Here is a 16,593-nt window from a genome sequence, read left to right as displayed (position 1 = left end):
AACGGGGGGGGGGGGGGAAGGGTGTCCGGTTTTTTTATCTCATTTTCTAGATAATTTGTAGAGCATTTTCGCTTTTGAAAATATGTTAATTTGGGGTAAATAAAACAAAATAAACAAACACCACTGACATGCATATCCTGCTAATAACATAAAAACCTTTAACTTTATAGAGCAACATCTTAAGCTTTATGTTTCACAGGGTAAAAGGAATCATTAAATTGGTTAAGAAATATGTATATACAGTGTGTTTTTTTTATGAGCACTTTTTTGAAAGCAATTTTACCCCACTTATAGTTATCAGAATTTAATGATTAATGGCTTATTTTCTTCGTTTTTTAAGGGAAATTATGAAACAATAAAAAAAAATTAAGTTTTTGTTGAAAATGTACAGTAAAGTTGAAAATTAAAAACTTAGGTGTCAACATATAAAAATGGTTTTAGCGCATTTTTCTTAAAAAAATGGATTTTCTGTAGTCGACTTTGGGGGGCCAGTACTCCCTCCCTGGTTGAGATATGACCTTCAAACTTTGATATGTTCTAGTACATGTATTTAACAATTAGATTTAAAAACAGCAATATTGATATAAAAATATCATAGTTTATCAGGAAAATCTAATGTTTAAACAATTATAAGTTAAGTAGAGGGGGTGTAGAGGCGTATTCGATTTTTCTTTGGAGGGTGGTGGTTCCATCCCCCCAAAAAGCTATAAACAGCCTGAGGTGGATTCTTAAAAAAAATTTGCCCCACTAATCGCTTAGTGGGGCAAAATTGTTTTCGTAAAAAATCCACCAAATCCACTAAGCGAAATTTTTTTAAAAGAATCCACCTCTGTAAAAAGCTACACTTTAAAAGAACCGCATTGATTCAGTGGTTAGCTAGATCCTTCGGTAAACACAGACAAACAGACAGACATCCTCTTACTTTTATAACTTATGCTTTTCAGTAGGTTCCTTTTTACCTGAATTTTTTCCAAGTCATTCAAAATAGATTTGTAACACAAGCCCACAAGATAACAATAGTGTTTTCACGATGTTACATCATTTCAAAAAGCAATTATTATTATATTTCTTTCAATAAGAAGAGTAATAACAACAAATTAATTTTTTTTTTAAATGAAAAAGAATACTTGAATATAATACAGGAATATTATTGAATAAGAGTTTTTTTTAGGAAAATTAGAATTTTTAAAGGGTGTCTGTGCTAATATTTACCTTAAAACTTTACTGTTTGAAAGAAACATAGATAAGGATATAACCTTTCGTGTTTAGGGTCAGAATTATAACATTAAAGATGGAAGTTACGGGTGTCAAAATATTTTACTTATTTAACCGTAGTTAAAAATGTTTAGTGGAAATATTGATTTTATTTATCTGCTTATTTATCGCATCGTATAGACAGCTTTCCGCAGATATTAAAATGAAAATAAAAAAGATTAAAACTAGCAGAAATCCAGGTTTAACAAAACAGGTGTTAATTTTTTTATTTTAATTATAATATTCTTGGAAAATTGTCTGTAAAACGATGTTATACATAATTTTTCAATATGCATGAGAACCGGTTTCTAACTCAGCTGATATTAATCGATTTCGAAACCATACTGGAAAAACTTTTCCGTAATCAATGGGAAGTATTCTCCTATGTGACACCCATGTTAGGGTAAATAAGGATGGACATATGTAAGCTTATCTTGAGAGGAAGTATGGGCAGATTATGTAAAATAATATTAAACACGTCTTTATTAGCAACACTGTATGTTGCCAGACATACAGACAGTTGTTCTTAAAAACAAATAAAGATAAAAAAAATTGTAAAGATTCAATTCAAGGAGAATCTTTCTTAGATGTTTTAAGACGGACATCTAAATGTAATGTCAATCTACCTTCTCTCTATAGAATAATCATTTTCAATATTTTTAGGTTGTTATTGCTTCGCTACTTTAATGTACACTAGCGGCTACGCCCCTAGAAGCCTCTAGGGGCACTGGTAGGAGGGTGAAAAGTCGACCTCATCCCATTTTAAATTTGAGTTTCAAAAGAGTTAAAAACATTTTTTGGGGGGAAGGGGGTGAAGAAACCCTCTTCAAAAATAGTTAAAACCTTCCCAGGACCTATAAGAAGCTTCGCTGTAAAGGAGAACAATTTCGGTTCAGCGGTTAGCGAGATCCTTCGGGATAGACAAAAAAAGCTTACTACTTTATATAATAGGATATAGTCGTTATGGATATATAAGTCCGTTATGATTTCAGAATACTTGTCATTGCGTGAAGTAAGGTAAATTAAAATCAAGAATGTCTTTATTTAGAACGTTTTATGAAATGCTACTCTATAAGTTACTTTGTCTGTCTTTACATCTGTTTAAATAATTATGTTCAAATGTGCGTAAGGTGCAAATTTGGAATTTTTCTAAAAACAATTGTTTTCTGCAAATATTAGGTAACATATAAAATATTTAAACTGTCTAAACGGTTTGACAGAAAAAAATAGATCTTGGAGTCTGCGTGCTTGCCCTCCTATTTTTTAAGCTCCTAGAGGCTAGTGCAGCTCACAATAAGTAACAATACAAAAAGATATTGAACAGAAAAAAACACGTGATAGTTATTTCTCGCATCGTATTATAAACGGCTTTCCGCGGATATAGAATGTACAATTATAAGATTAAAACTAGTTTTTTAATCTTATGATTGTACATTTCTATATTCGTAGAAAACTGGATATAATACGATGCTAGACATAGTTTTTTCGTATGGATTCGAATGAATACGAGAAAATTAATTAATAAACTTTAGACTTGTAAATAATTTAGGAGTAAAAAATCTGTTAGTGTTAGAGTATCTTCGCTATTAAAAGAAAAACACACCTTTTTACCAAAATGAACGTTGCAAGTGTATTCTTTATGATATTGATTCTAAAATTGACCTTTTTACAAAGCAGGAGGGGGAAATAAAAATCAATACCAGAAACAATTATATCAACAGGGATGGAAGGGAGCGTTCCTGCTAAGCATATGGGTTGACATATAACTTTGAATTATTTAAATTGACACTATGACGCCTAATAAAAGTGGTCAATGCTGACGCGCCGTTCTTAAAGCAAATTTGCCTCATATTCTTATCGATAATCTGATAATTATTATTAATAATATCTCAATTTATGTTTAAAAAGAAACTCTTTTCTAACAATGAATTCAAGTTAAATTAAGTTAAGACTTTAGGGGGCTTGGTGTCGCTTCGGGTTCTAGATCTCTCCACGCATCTTGAAACTTACTCCGCTAATAATTCGCCCATCAGACAACCAACATTTAATTGCACGACCTTTGTCTGAGAAGTCCTAACTGTGCATGGTAAAGAGTTGCGTCTGTTTTGGGCCAAGACATTCCCACTAATCTAATTATTAATGTCGCGCACCTGATATAGTAGCAGTATGAACCATTTTTAACGTCTTTAACTTGCAGTGTTTAGCAGAGATTCGAACCTACTACATCCCCGACGACGAGCGAGTGCGCTAAGTGTTGAGCCACAGTTGAGGGTTATTAAATTACAAGTTCAAGTTAAATTTAATATCTATATATGTGCAATAGTTCTACCTACTTTTGAAACAGGTTAACTTCTAAGGCTTTTAAAAGATAGGCTTACCTAAATATATTTAGTTTTTTTGCAAGTTTGATAATGAATTTTCGACTTTAAGTGAGTCAAAGTCATTTTTCGCTTCCTTCACCCTTTTATTTAACAAAGCTTTTATTTAACCCCGACCGTTAAGATATACAAGTAGAAACATGTCTTTTATTTCTTTTGGGGGAGATTGATTTATTGATTTATCATTGACCCATCCCTTTATCCCTTAAAATATGTGATTTCTACACTATATGGTTCATTAGATGATATTATTTTATATAATTAGTACATATACAATATATAATTAAGCCACGTATATAAGTATAGAGTTTAGGAGTAAGACTACTCTATATTATGTGATTTCTATACTATATGGTTCATTAGATTATATTATTTTATATAATTAGTACAGATACAATATATAGTTAAGCCACGTATATAAGTATAGAATTTAGTAGCGTAATGTCTTGAAATCGTTTGTACGTTTTTAAAAGCGAAGCTTTTCTACAACTGTAACGGTTAGCTCTTTTCGGTAATATAAACAGGTTAGAATTGTCTTATAGATTTCAAACTTTGTATGATGATTCCTATAACATAGGTACGACTATAAACGTTACTTGAAAATTTATATAAAACATGCTGATTTTTTTACTTTTGTGAAAACAAATTTTTTGTATGTTAGAATTATCATATTCATCTGATTTTTGGAATACAAATTCCTTTAACTACAAGGTACAATATTATAAGCTAAGCAACTCTATAATCAAGACTTAAAAAATAAGTAAATCCTTAAACAGCATCATGTATTTCAGCAGTTGTGCAACAAATTTACTTGCAATTTTGCTTAGACCTATGCGTTAATGATTAATATTCTGCTTATTTATTCAGATCTGACACTCTACAAGTGTTAATGTTCGTTTGTCCTTCCATTTCAGAGCTTTGCTTATATGGATATTGTCATCCTTATTTCAATTTTATTACAACACGTCCAGCATATATATAATAGTTATTTCTCGCATCGTATTATAAACAGCTTTCCGCGGATATAAAGAGATAATCATAAAATTAAAACTAGTTTTTTAGCCCCGAGATGCCGAAGGTACGGTCTAAAAAAACTGATTCTAATCTTATGATTGTACATTTTTATATTCGTAGAAAACTTTACGATACTAGACATAATTTTTTCGTATTGATGAGAACCGGTTCTAATCCACCGGTTTCTCAAAAAGTTTGTAATACTTTATTTCATCCTTTTTTTGTGTGCGTATATATCAATTAAAATATCAATATTAAGGGGGAGAAATCAGGAGAGATAATTTCATATCATTATAACACAAGGCCATATAGATAGATTAAATAGATGGATAGATAGGTAGATTAATTGTATGATGAGCGTCAATTTTTGTTTGGTCGATTTAAAGAGCGAAGCGTTTCTAAATTAGGTGCTTGTTTATTATTATCTTAACATTAATATACTTATTGATTTTAAACATTTATTGAAGATACCTGTTATAATAAGGCATAATATTACAAGTTTAGAAACTCATCATGCATTTGAATTAATTTTAAACTTTATAAATTTTTAAATCATATGACGTTGAAGAGGAAATCTGCAATTACTATAGTAGCAGTCCTATAAATGAATAAAAGAGTCTATAAAATCATAAAAATAACTTAGATATAGGACAGATATCAAAATTCTTTAGTATTGTTTTTCAATTGAGCTTTAGCTTCTTCTTATTTAATAATTTATTCCTTTAAGAACAAACTATACATAATTAAATCACATAGTCTTGGATTATTAATATATACAGTTTATAAAATAGCACATAAATTGATAATAACAAGCGATATTATAATATATTGTAAAAAAATTATCTAGTTATATTTGGAGACAGTTTAAAAATCAAATACTAAAATATTTTGTGTTGTCTTTATATTTCAAAACAAAATTAATAAATTTTTCAATGAGATATGTTGATATACCACCTTTATCTAATAATTTTGAACAGAATTGAGCTAAAAGCAATGTTTGAGAAAAATAATTGTTTTCATTCCATCTTGATAGACAAGGTTCTTTACTAATTTTTAGCGCCCTGTCTTTAGCTGCTAAAATGAGCATCGAAATTTGAGCAAAATCGTCACCTTTAAAGCATTCATAATAGATGTTAAAAAGAAAGAAATTTTCTTTAAGGAAAATGAACTCAGGGCAACCTTGGAAATAAATTTCATCTAGAAAAATAGCAAGACAATGGGCGAAGTATTTCGGAAATTTGCAGAAAAAAATTGCATGATCTGAATCATTTTTTACATAACATTTAGTACAAATATCACTATCTATTAGATTCCATTTGAATAATTTTGTACAACTTACCAGTGTTTAGCTTTACTTAAATTTCTATTTAGCAAATGTTTTAAAGTTAAGATAATGGAAGATAGATAGATTGATAAATAGATATATTGATTGATAGATAGATAAATAGAGAGAGTGAGAGAGAGAGAGAGAGAGAGAGAGAGAGAGAGAGAGAGAGAGAGAGAGAGAGAGAGAGAGAGATAGAGAGAAAGAGAGAGAGAGAGAGAGAGAGAGAGAGAGAGAGAGAGAGAGAGAGAGAGAGAGAGAGAGAGAAAAAACTAAAAGATAGAGAAACAACAATTTTATGTTGTATAAATTAAAGATAGCTAGATAGATAGAAAATGAGATAGAGAAACATATTAAAACTAAGGAGGGCTTATCACACCTGCCCGACTACTTCCTCTAAATAATTTTTATACACTACAGCCAGAGCATTCCCATAGTCAGTATTGACGCTAATATCACTCTAGATTCCTACCCAAGGCTAGACTGGTACTCTACTGTTATTGAATGTGCTTAGAAACCATATATGACAGAAAATTAGTTGAGTAATTTTTAATATCATAGCTATTCTTTAATCTACTTTGTATGTAACTTTTAATTAGGAATTGAGAAGGATGGGGACCATATCTCTACGCTTGATTTGATAATCTTCATAGGTATAGCTATAATTTGATAGTTATGCCTATTTACTACATAGTTTAACTTTGGGATCTAAAGGCAATAGCCAACAAATACAAATACATTTCAGAATTAGGATACACAAAATACTCCTTCTCTAGATTACAATTAGTGGTTGAAACGTTTGAACACTCAAGTTAATGAACCAACCTATCAAAATTTAATGAAAGTCCCCAAAATTGTAAAGCCAATGAATAAAAACTCTGGGCTGCGTTTTTTAAAATAGTTGTCATCCTTGTTTTTTAAAAGCATCTGGGATCTTAAAGATCATTATTTAACACAAAATTTTCATCCTTTTTTGTCCATAGAGGGAGGGGGGGGGGGATTTTGTAAGGATATAACCTGGGAAAAAAGGAGAAGTATATTTATTTATCGCATCGTATTATAGACAGCTTTCCGTGGATATAAAATGATAATTTATAACATCGCAAACAGTTTTGTTAGCCTTCAAGGCAAAACACTAGGACCAACAAAGTTTTATGAATTCATTTTAATATTTGTGGAAAATTGTCTGCAATACGATCAATTGCATGATTTTTCAGCATGTCTGACAATGGGTTCTAATCCATCGGATATTAATCAGCTTTAAAGTTATACTGAGCTGGATCTTTAAATCATTTTAGTGGTGAGCCAGATCGGGGTGAGCCAACTTTTCACCAATGAGAGCACAGCATTTTATGAAATGCCGCGTTGTGATTGGCTGAAATTCGGCTCACCCCGATCTGGCTCACCACTAAAATGATTTAAAGATCCAGCTCTGGAAAAAAAATCTTCCAAACTAAATATTTTATCCATTAAATATCGATCCCATTTACCATGAATAAAAAAAGGATATATATTGCATAATCATCAAATTATTTTAACGAACTCTTTTCATATAATAAATTGTTTAAATTTTGTTTATTCCAATTTTTAGTCGCGCGTCTACTCTGTAAGTAAAGTCATCTTCGTATTTTGCTTACATCTAAAGTATAAAAAATGACTTTATATTGATGGCTGATTTGATTTGATATCTTTACATGAAAGTAACATGATGTTTATGTAAGTGTCTGTCTGTCTGTACCGAAGGATCTCGCTAACCTCTAAAACTATAGGGTTTTCCTTTACAATGTAGCTTCTCATAGGTCCTGGGAAGGTTTATAACTATCTTGAAGGGTTACCAACACCCTCTCAAGAGAAATCGCCCAGCAAAATCATGTTCAGTGATTGATTTAAAAAACAAAACAAACTTTTCAATTTTATTGTTTTATGTTATGGTTGCGCGGCTTATGAATATGTTAAACTTGTTTTTTTTTAAAGGGAGACCGTTTAAAAAAGGGCAAAATTTATTATGTATGATTATGAACGCTTAGAGAAGATGATTTTTATTTTAATTTCTAAATTATTTAATATGCTTGTACATTCAATTATATTTTTAATAGCAAACCTTTTCTACAAGTCTTGTATAAAATATTGTATCTTCGGGTATAGTCCCTTTCGTAACATCTTCGTATTTTTCACAGTAGCTTTTCTCCTATTTCTAGCCCCTGCGGGAGGCTCTAACCCTGCGGGGCCAATTACCTAACCCTGTGGGGCAATCACCTAACCCAATATAACCTAACCTAACCCTTAAGTAACCTATAAAAAGCCATTTTAAAAATACGATGAATCGCCCCTTATGGGGCGATGTTACGAAAGGGACTATTCCCGTATATACCTTTTTGTTCAAAAATTCATTTTCCTTAGAATCAGATGAATAGGATAATCACATTGTAAAAAAGTTAAAATCAGCATGTTTTAAATGGACGCACGAACGTTCTGGTAACGGTTATAGAGCTGCTACGCTTTATAAATCATACCTAACTGTTACAGGTATCACCATCCAAAGTTTAAAATTTATAGGACAATTCTAATATGCCTAAATTAAGAAAAGAGCCAACCGTAACATACAGACAGACGTTAAGACCCTAAATATAGAAACGCTTCGTTATTATGCGTACTTATGCGTATCGTCTAACAGTGGATGCAATCGTTATAACAATGAAGCGTCTTGTTTTTTCTCTAAAAGAATTTTTAATTTTTCAGCTGCTTAAAAAGTATAAAATTTTACCCTTTTGTTTAGTTAATTACACCTTACTTCCTGAATTTTATTAAAGGCAAAGCTTTTCTATAATTAGGGTCGGTCCGTCCGTCCGTACGTCCGTCCGAGATAGATAGCTTTTATTCGTTAATTTAGGCATGTTAGAATTGTCCTATCGATTTCAAACTTTGCATGATGATTCCTCTAGTAGTTAGGTACGATTTAGAAAGCGTAGCAACTCTATAATCATTACCCGAATGTACGTACGTCCATTTTAAACATTTTGATTTTTCTACTTTTTTAACAACAAATTTTTATGCAATCTAAATATCCGTTTGATCTGATTTTTGGTATATTGATTCCTGGGACAACAAAGAACAATATTATAAGCAAAGCAACTCTATAATCAAGTCATAAGAATGTAAGTATGTCCATAAACATTATCCTGTATCAAGCAGTTTTTCAACAAATTTACTTACAATTTTGCTTCGACTATTACACTTTTACATTCCTGTTATTCAGTTCAGACAATATACAAGTGTTAATGTCCGTTTGTCCTACCGTTTCAGTGCTTCGCTTTTATGGATGTTGTCATCCTTGTTGTATAAAAATTTATGTTAAATAGGATTAAAATACTTAAGTTTCCTTCAAAATTTGTGTAGTCAAATCTTCAGGGATTTAAAGGGATAAGATAATGGACGTCAAAAAGATATCCTTCCCCAATAATTACACACCAAATTTTCCCTTATTACAATTTGTGGTTAAAACATTTGTACACTCAACTTGATGAACCAAACAATCAAAGTTCATTATAGTCCCCAAAGTTGTTAAGCCAACGAATAAGAAGACTTATCATAAGACTTTGGGGACTAGTTTAATAAACCCTCCCTGCAAATCTTAGTTCATTGATCTCTACTCTAAGACCTTAGCTGTAAATCTAATGGCTTTTAAACTAAACTTGGATATTAACTTAGTCAATCTAGATGTGAATTTAGCCGTTTTTGTTAGTTGCGTAGCAACTCTGTGACTAAGATGTAGTTTGTTGGTGTGTCCGACGAAGTAAGCAAAAACTCTCTTACTCAATAACTTATCATAAATTATTATACTTAATATCAACATTAATTTTACTGCGATGCTACGAGTATGATTGTTCTTGTTTAAAATATATTTTGGACTCTATGACTAACTATACACTTAAAATAGCCAATTTAATGCGAACTTTTCCTTTGATAATTTAACATTTTTGGGTGGTGAAAGGTAGAAAAAATGTTAATCTACTATTGAACTTTATAAACAAAAGTAGATCTAAATAGAAGCAATGTGTCATAGTGATTATCTTCTTAAAATTGTTGATGACAAAAAAATTGTCAAATTTGTCACCTTTTTAACAACACCTGGCCATAAAAAAAAGTAGAGGGGAAGACAGATAGAGACTAATTCATACAATAAACAAGGACAATAGTGTGCCAGAAGTAATGCAGCAATAACATGCTATTTTTATTTAAAGGAAACAAGAATCCCTTCGTTTATAGGTGGCACAGCTTCTTCAAATAGTTGTTGCTTGAAAGAATTTTCCTTGTTCTATTTTATAAAGCAGTATGGTTTTAATGATTTTAAGTATTCGACAATTACTGAGTCAATTGAGTTTTCCAGTTTCACACAGGTCCAATTTCTGTTTAAGGCTGTTAAATTATTCAAGAATAAGACTGGTTATGGTTTTACACTATTTTTGTGCCTCTCCCTACCCCTTTTTTTAATGAACCCCTTGCTGCAACAACTAGTAAATAATATTTTTTATCTAAAAAACAAAATTTGAAAATTATAAAAGAATCAATTATTTTGACCTATCTTCATTGATTTTTCTAAAATAACCATTTCTGATGAACAAGACAATTTATTAGTTGCTACGCTACTACTAATCGTTTAGTTTTAGTATCTAAATTATGAATTACAAGATTATTGGATTAAAAGTTATTAAATACTGGAGCTACCTATGTTAGTGGAAGGAGGATATTAAAGGCACACAATAGAAAACTTTAGGCAGGTGGTTTCAAGCAGACTTGCACAGAGGTCTGGTATGGTCTTGAGGTGTTCATACAATACAAAGAATGCGCGAAAATGACCAACTGGCACACCCTTGAATAAACGTCAATGGAAAGGGGTTACATACGCAAACAATCCTATGCGGTTACTAATTTTACAGTTTACTGTATTATAATTCAATGTTCTATTTCTTAATTAATGTTCCCATTCTATTTATAATATTCAAAGTTTTGTATATACACTTGTGGTTTGATAAATAAAGAGAAGAGGAAGGGGGAGGGGAGCTGTTGATTGTTAATTAAGGAGTTGTAAGTGGGGAGTAGACTAGCTCGTTGAAAGGGGGATGATTGAATGGGAGGTACAGGGGGGAGACTAAAAGGGAGCGGGTGGAGGGGGGTCAAACACCGGTCAGCTGCTCGGAGAATTGTTGGTATACAATTTAATACAATTCTTATACAAATATATAATTATTTACATAATACTTTAGAGAAAAGGAAAATGCCGCAATTTCTATCATGAAAAACATATGCTCGCTCATTGTTAATAATTGAATGGAGCATCTACATTTCTTGATATAAAAAATTTGGAAAAAAAACAAGGAGAATTATGTCCAAAGAAGCGTTATAGTTCATAGTAAATTTGATTACTGTAGTATCATCAACAATTCTTAAAAATTGCATTCTATAAATTGATAGGGCAACAAAGAATATAATTCTGCTTTTAATAAATTGGAGAAAATGTTAGAATGTTAGACAATTGCTTGGTTTGTAGGAGTGCTTTGATCCAAGTGGATTGCATAATCCTACCTATGCCCAATTTTGTTATTGGGGGGAGGGAGATAGATTTAATATTAAGATTAATATTTTAAGTTTTTAGGGGTGCAATGTGCATGATTGGTTGGCATCCTCCAATTCTTGTTTTTACTTTATTGCTCCCCTCCTTGAACGTCATTGGGTTGTTGGTATAACAAAATGGCGTTTAAAATATGTAATTTAGCGACGTTTCATATAAATTGCGGAGGCCAAACCCTAACAAAAAGTAGTTATATATGCAGAACGTGTTCCCCAGTAAAGTATTATAATAATTGTTATGAAAAAACATGCCAGAATATTCTGACAGGGATATGTTAGTATGAAAATAATTTTCTAATATAAAGTATTTTTTATGTAGTCAGATAAATTAAAACACACAGCGGGCTAAAATAACAATCAACTCCCTTCACCTCCTTTACTCATCCCCTTCCCTCCTTTGGATGGACGAATTGACCAATAAATGACAGGGTAAATAGCAACCTAAATTGACGACAATATTTCCTCCGTCATAATATACACGTTTATTCTACATCCAAAAATAAAGTACTGAAGTATTTTTAACTTTTCTTTTTAGATTTTTATTCTGAATATTTTTACCCTTCCTGGAGTGCAATAACATGCAGTAATAAAAAATGCAATCTACCCCTTTTCTGTATTTTCTATTGTTCTGAAGGTAAAAAAACGTTTGATATGGGAATATTTAGATTAAGTTACGTTTTACACAAAGTGAGGTGAGGGGGGGGTGGGGGGGGGGGGGGGGGGGTGAAGAAAGCCCTGATAAAACACCAAATTCAAAATTGATACATTTTCTCGTATTCATTCGAATCCGGTGAATAGGAACTATTAAAAAATCTTTAAAAAAGATATATGATTTCAACATAAAAAAGAATGAAAGCATTTTTGACAAACGCATTCCATAATCTATCGCTTTTTACATGTGTAAAGCTTAACTCAATTTCACATTCTGACGAATGGACGTATGTACGTACATAAGAAGCAGAATACAAAGAAGCAGTTGTGGAGCAGCATTACTTCTAAAATTCGATCTTTTTCAAGCATCTTTTTTTTATGTATTTTATCAATAATATTTGTTTAACCCATTAGTGCCGAACCGGGTTTTAAAACCCGGTGCCAGAAAATGTAAAAAAAAACGGTTTCCGGCTTCATAATTGCATCATTCTCAGTATGAATCCCCCCTCTACTACCCTGGCTTTCATTTCCCCCTGGAGCAGGCAGTTTTGCTTACTTCCGTTTGCCGGTATAGATCAACAAAGTTTGAAAATCATGACAATTCAAAATACCCCATCTAACTTTTTTGTTTTTATAGTAAAGTCGCTGATTTTTTTCGTTAAATCTAAAGTTTATTGACAAGTACATCTATTTGTGAATTCGTTTTATTTAAATTATTATTTTTTATATGATTTTTTTATCGTTTTTTTACGCCCTATATAGGCCCGGTTCGGCATTTCCATTTTGAGTCTGAAATTTTTATTACCCGGTTTCACTAATAGATCTTTTTTGACAACAACAACAAAACAGGGTTTTTTTACCCGAAATCGCCGGCTAAACACGAAATTTGAAATAAATCGCTTCGTATTATACTTGTAGTTCTTTAGATTACATGAGGTTGTGTAGTTTTCAATTACGGATCGTATCAAAGTTCTAAAAAGTGTTCATCTCACTTTTGGCGTTCAAAAATTACATTTTTCGATTTTTGGTCAAAATAACCGGGTTTATACAGGTCAACCGGGTTTTAAAACTGGGGGAAAGCACCAAAAACGGGTGTTAATGCCTGGTTGGTATTTATGGCCAAGCCGAACCGGGTTTTTTTGCAACTTTCCTGTGCACGCCACTAGAGCAAAACAAAAAAATACGAATTCCGTTTTGACCATTATAAAGCTTCCCTGAAACTTACAGCTCGATCGGCCCATAAAAGTGGCGCTCGGCACTAATGGGTTAAAACATATGTATAATTCAGAGAAAAGGATGTGCATAAAAAACCAAAAGAATTTAATTCGTAAATGAACAATGTTTCTAATAATTATAAAGTAAAAGTACTTTAAAGTTAGGAATACTTATCGGTACATATAGTTTTACCTTTTTTTTTTTTGGGGGGGGGGGGGGGTATTCAATAACCCAATTTAGTAAAGCTCTTGGGTAAATATTTGATTGGGAAATAAATTTTCTTTTGCTAAAATTATATCTACTGTTTTGTATGATAGATTTAGTGCAAGGTGCTTTCTTTATGTAATACAAATAAAACACTTACAGACAGACAGACACTAAACAATAATTTAAACCATGACTTTAGAGTGTTTGATAACATGTTATATAGTTTTTTATACTAGAAAATTGTTTTCTAGTAGTCTTATTTTTTCTTTCTTCATGAAGAATTAAATTTGTGTAGATTATGTCAGTAAGCCACATTTTTTGTTAATTTTGTTCAGAGCTGGACCTTTAAATCATTTCAATGGTGCGCCAAATTGGGATGAGCCAACTTTCCACCAATGAGAGCAAAGCATTTTACGAAATGCCGCGCTGTGATTGGCTGAAATTCGGCGCACCCCGATTTGGCGCACCATTTAAATGATTTAAAGATCCAGCTCAGGTAATACCAGGAAGGGAGGGGACATTGGACTATGAATTACACTTGTAACCAAAGTTTCATAATTACGTTATTTTTATTCGTTTGTTTAAAAACTTTTGGTATTTTTATTAAATTTTGTTTGGTTGTTATATTTATTTAAGTGTCCAAACGTTTCAACTAATGATGGTTCCAGGACAAACACAGGAGTCCCAAACGAAGGAGTGGACAAACGCAGGAGTGTTAAAATATTAATTTAATTAGGTATTTCTATACAGATTAGGTTAGGTTAAGATATGAATGTACAAATAAGCCCCCCGCAGGGGTTAGGCATTAAAAAAACCTAAAAGAAGGTCTAAAACAGGTTAGGTTAGGTTAAGTGTCCACTCCTGCGTTTGTCATAGGACCCCAATGGTTTTATCTTAAGAAGGGTAAATTTTGTTTATCACCATATGAGATTATGAAGAATTTACCGTCCATTGTCTTATCCCTTAGGATCCCTGAATAATTTAGAGGATTCAATGAGATGAGACTTAAAAATCAGCCAATTAAGAAACCATAAGTTGGTTAGCACCTACCATATCTAACAAATTACTAAATTGAACACTCTAAAGTAAATCAATTAAATCAATCTATTATAAAAATATGGCTTGTCTGTATAATTGAAAATATGGATGAAATGCAGGGATCTTAAGGGATAAGACAATGGACGATAAATTTATATATATAAATCCCAAAGTATGATAAACAAAATTACTTAATTAGTGTATTACAATTTCTGGTTAAAAAATGTGGACACTTGAATCACAACTCAATAAAAGTACTTAATGTTTTTTAAGCCAAGGAATAAAATATATAGTAGAATTTAGTTCTCCTCCCTCCCTGAAAATTAGGATGAAAAGGAAGCAGATACTATGTGTGTATGTACTCGATATCAAAATTTGACACATGCTAATGGTGTGCACATATAATAGCTGATTTATAAATAGAATATCATAGCTAAGTTGGTATTACGCCATATGATGGTTAGGCTCTGGAATTAATAAAATGGCCTTGATTAAACATTTCCCCCGCTTTTTGTTCTGACACAAAGCGACAAGGTTAGATACATTTTTGGACTTTTCATTTACTAAGTATATTTGCGATAACTTTTATTTAATAGATTCTTCCAATTTTTAACATTTACAAAACAGCCTGCTTTATTGCTTCAAGATCCATGTCAGATCTATATAGGAAATAAATGTCTATAAATGAGCTCAAGTTTTCCAAGGATTAAATGTTTAAAACTCATAATGCTCCAATAATCCTCATTAATCTCCAATTGACCAATGCGATAAAACCTTTATTCTATTTGTTTATGGAATAATTAAAGTTTTTCAATCCATGTTGATATTTGAATTACATTAAAGTATTTAATCTTGATTTAATAAACAAAAAATATACGTTCATAATATAGAAAATCTAAGAAAACTTTGTTTTAAAAGAATTCGATTGTGGCGACACTTCCGTAGTGTTCAAATATTAAAACTAAAATTTTAATCATATTAACCCTTTGGTGATGGTAATGTAAATAAAAAATATAATTGAAGAAATCTTTTTAAAATCATTTAAAATATTAATTATTTACTTCTTTCTTTTAGATAGTAATGGCGAGAGAGGAAAATTGAAATAGATAAATAAGTATGAACTTATAGAAAACTAGCCTATAGTGAGATAGTTATATCGAGCCAACTCTAGTAATAGTATATAAAAGGTGCTATCCACTTAAAAAGGTAGCTAAACACTGGACTGAGTGATTTTTCTTTTCAGAGAAGCTATACGTAAGTCTTATTTTTGTAGTTTCGGAGTAGTAGAAGGTTTCTTATTCAAACTCTCCCTTAATTTATTTTTAGTTTGAGGTTTTTTTTCTCCCCAATTGGATGCGTGTCGATACTAGGGACGTAAACACAAACGCAGAAGGGAAAATCTTTACACAAGTTTAAGAAATTAGTAAAGTAAGAATTGCTGTAATTATCTTTTCTTCAGGTTCGAATAAACATACATAATGTATATAAAAGGCAAACATGATACAAATGTTTGGGTATTAATATTTGTTTAAGAAATTTATAATATCAAGGATGACAATATCAATAGTAAAATATATTATCCAAGGACAACAATCTCAGAAAACGTCATGTTTCCAATTTTTCTGTAAGAAAAATTTGGAATGAATACTTTTTCCATGGTTTATCAAGAAACAGTGTCAATATTTATGCTTAATGGATTCTTTCACTTATACAATGAACGCAACCTCCCCCCCCCCCCGACCCCTCCCCCTGTTACTTTAAGTTTTGACAAAAATATTTTAGCCTTTGTGAAAAGTTCTAACTATCAGGGCATTACCTCTACGGGTTTTTATCACTACTTAGCCTTTCTAACTCTTTACTTAAACTAACCTAAAATAAGCATGA

The 16,593-nt window shown here is 31.4% G+C and overlaps 1 protein-coding gene and 1 long non-coding RNA gene across 3 annotated transcripts in view; one reads left to right on the top strand and one right to left on the bottom strand.

Annotated features, from left to right (window-relative positions):
* Nop56 (Nop56 ribonucleoprotein) overlaps positions 1-16,593 on the bottom strand; it is a 422,283-nt gene that overhangs the window by 299,872 nt on the left and 105,818 nt on the right. The gene's annotated exons all lie outside the window — the stretch shown is intronic.
* Positions 1-16,593, top strand: part of LOC145313133 (uncharacterized) — a 104,123-nt gene that overhangs the window by 20,432 nt on the left and 67,098 nt on the right. The window lies entirely within an intron of this gene.

This window comes from Acartia tonsa, chromosome 3 (genome assembly GCF_053477335.1).
Source record: "Acartia tonsa isolate MP-2025a chromosome 3, ASM5347733v1, whole genome shotgun sequence".
Taxonomy (NCBI): Eukaryota; Metazoa; Arthropoda; class Copepoda; order Calanoida; family Acartiidae; genus Acartia; species Acartia tonsa.
The sequence above is the reverse complement of the archived record's forward strand: the minus strand, read 5'-3'. Positions and strand labels throughout refer to the sequence as shown.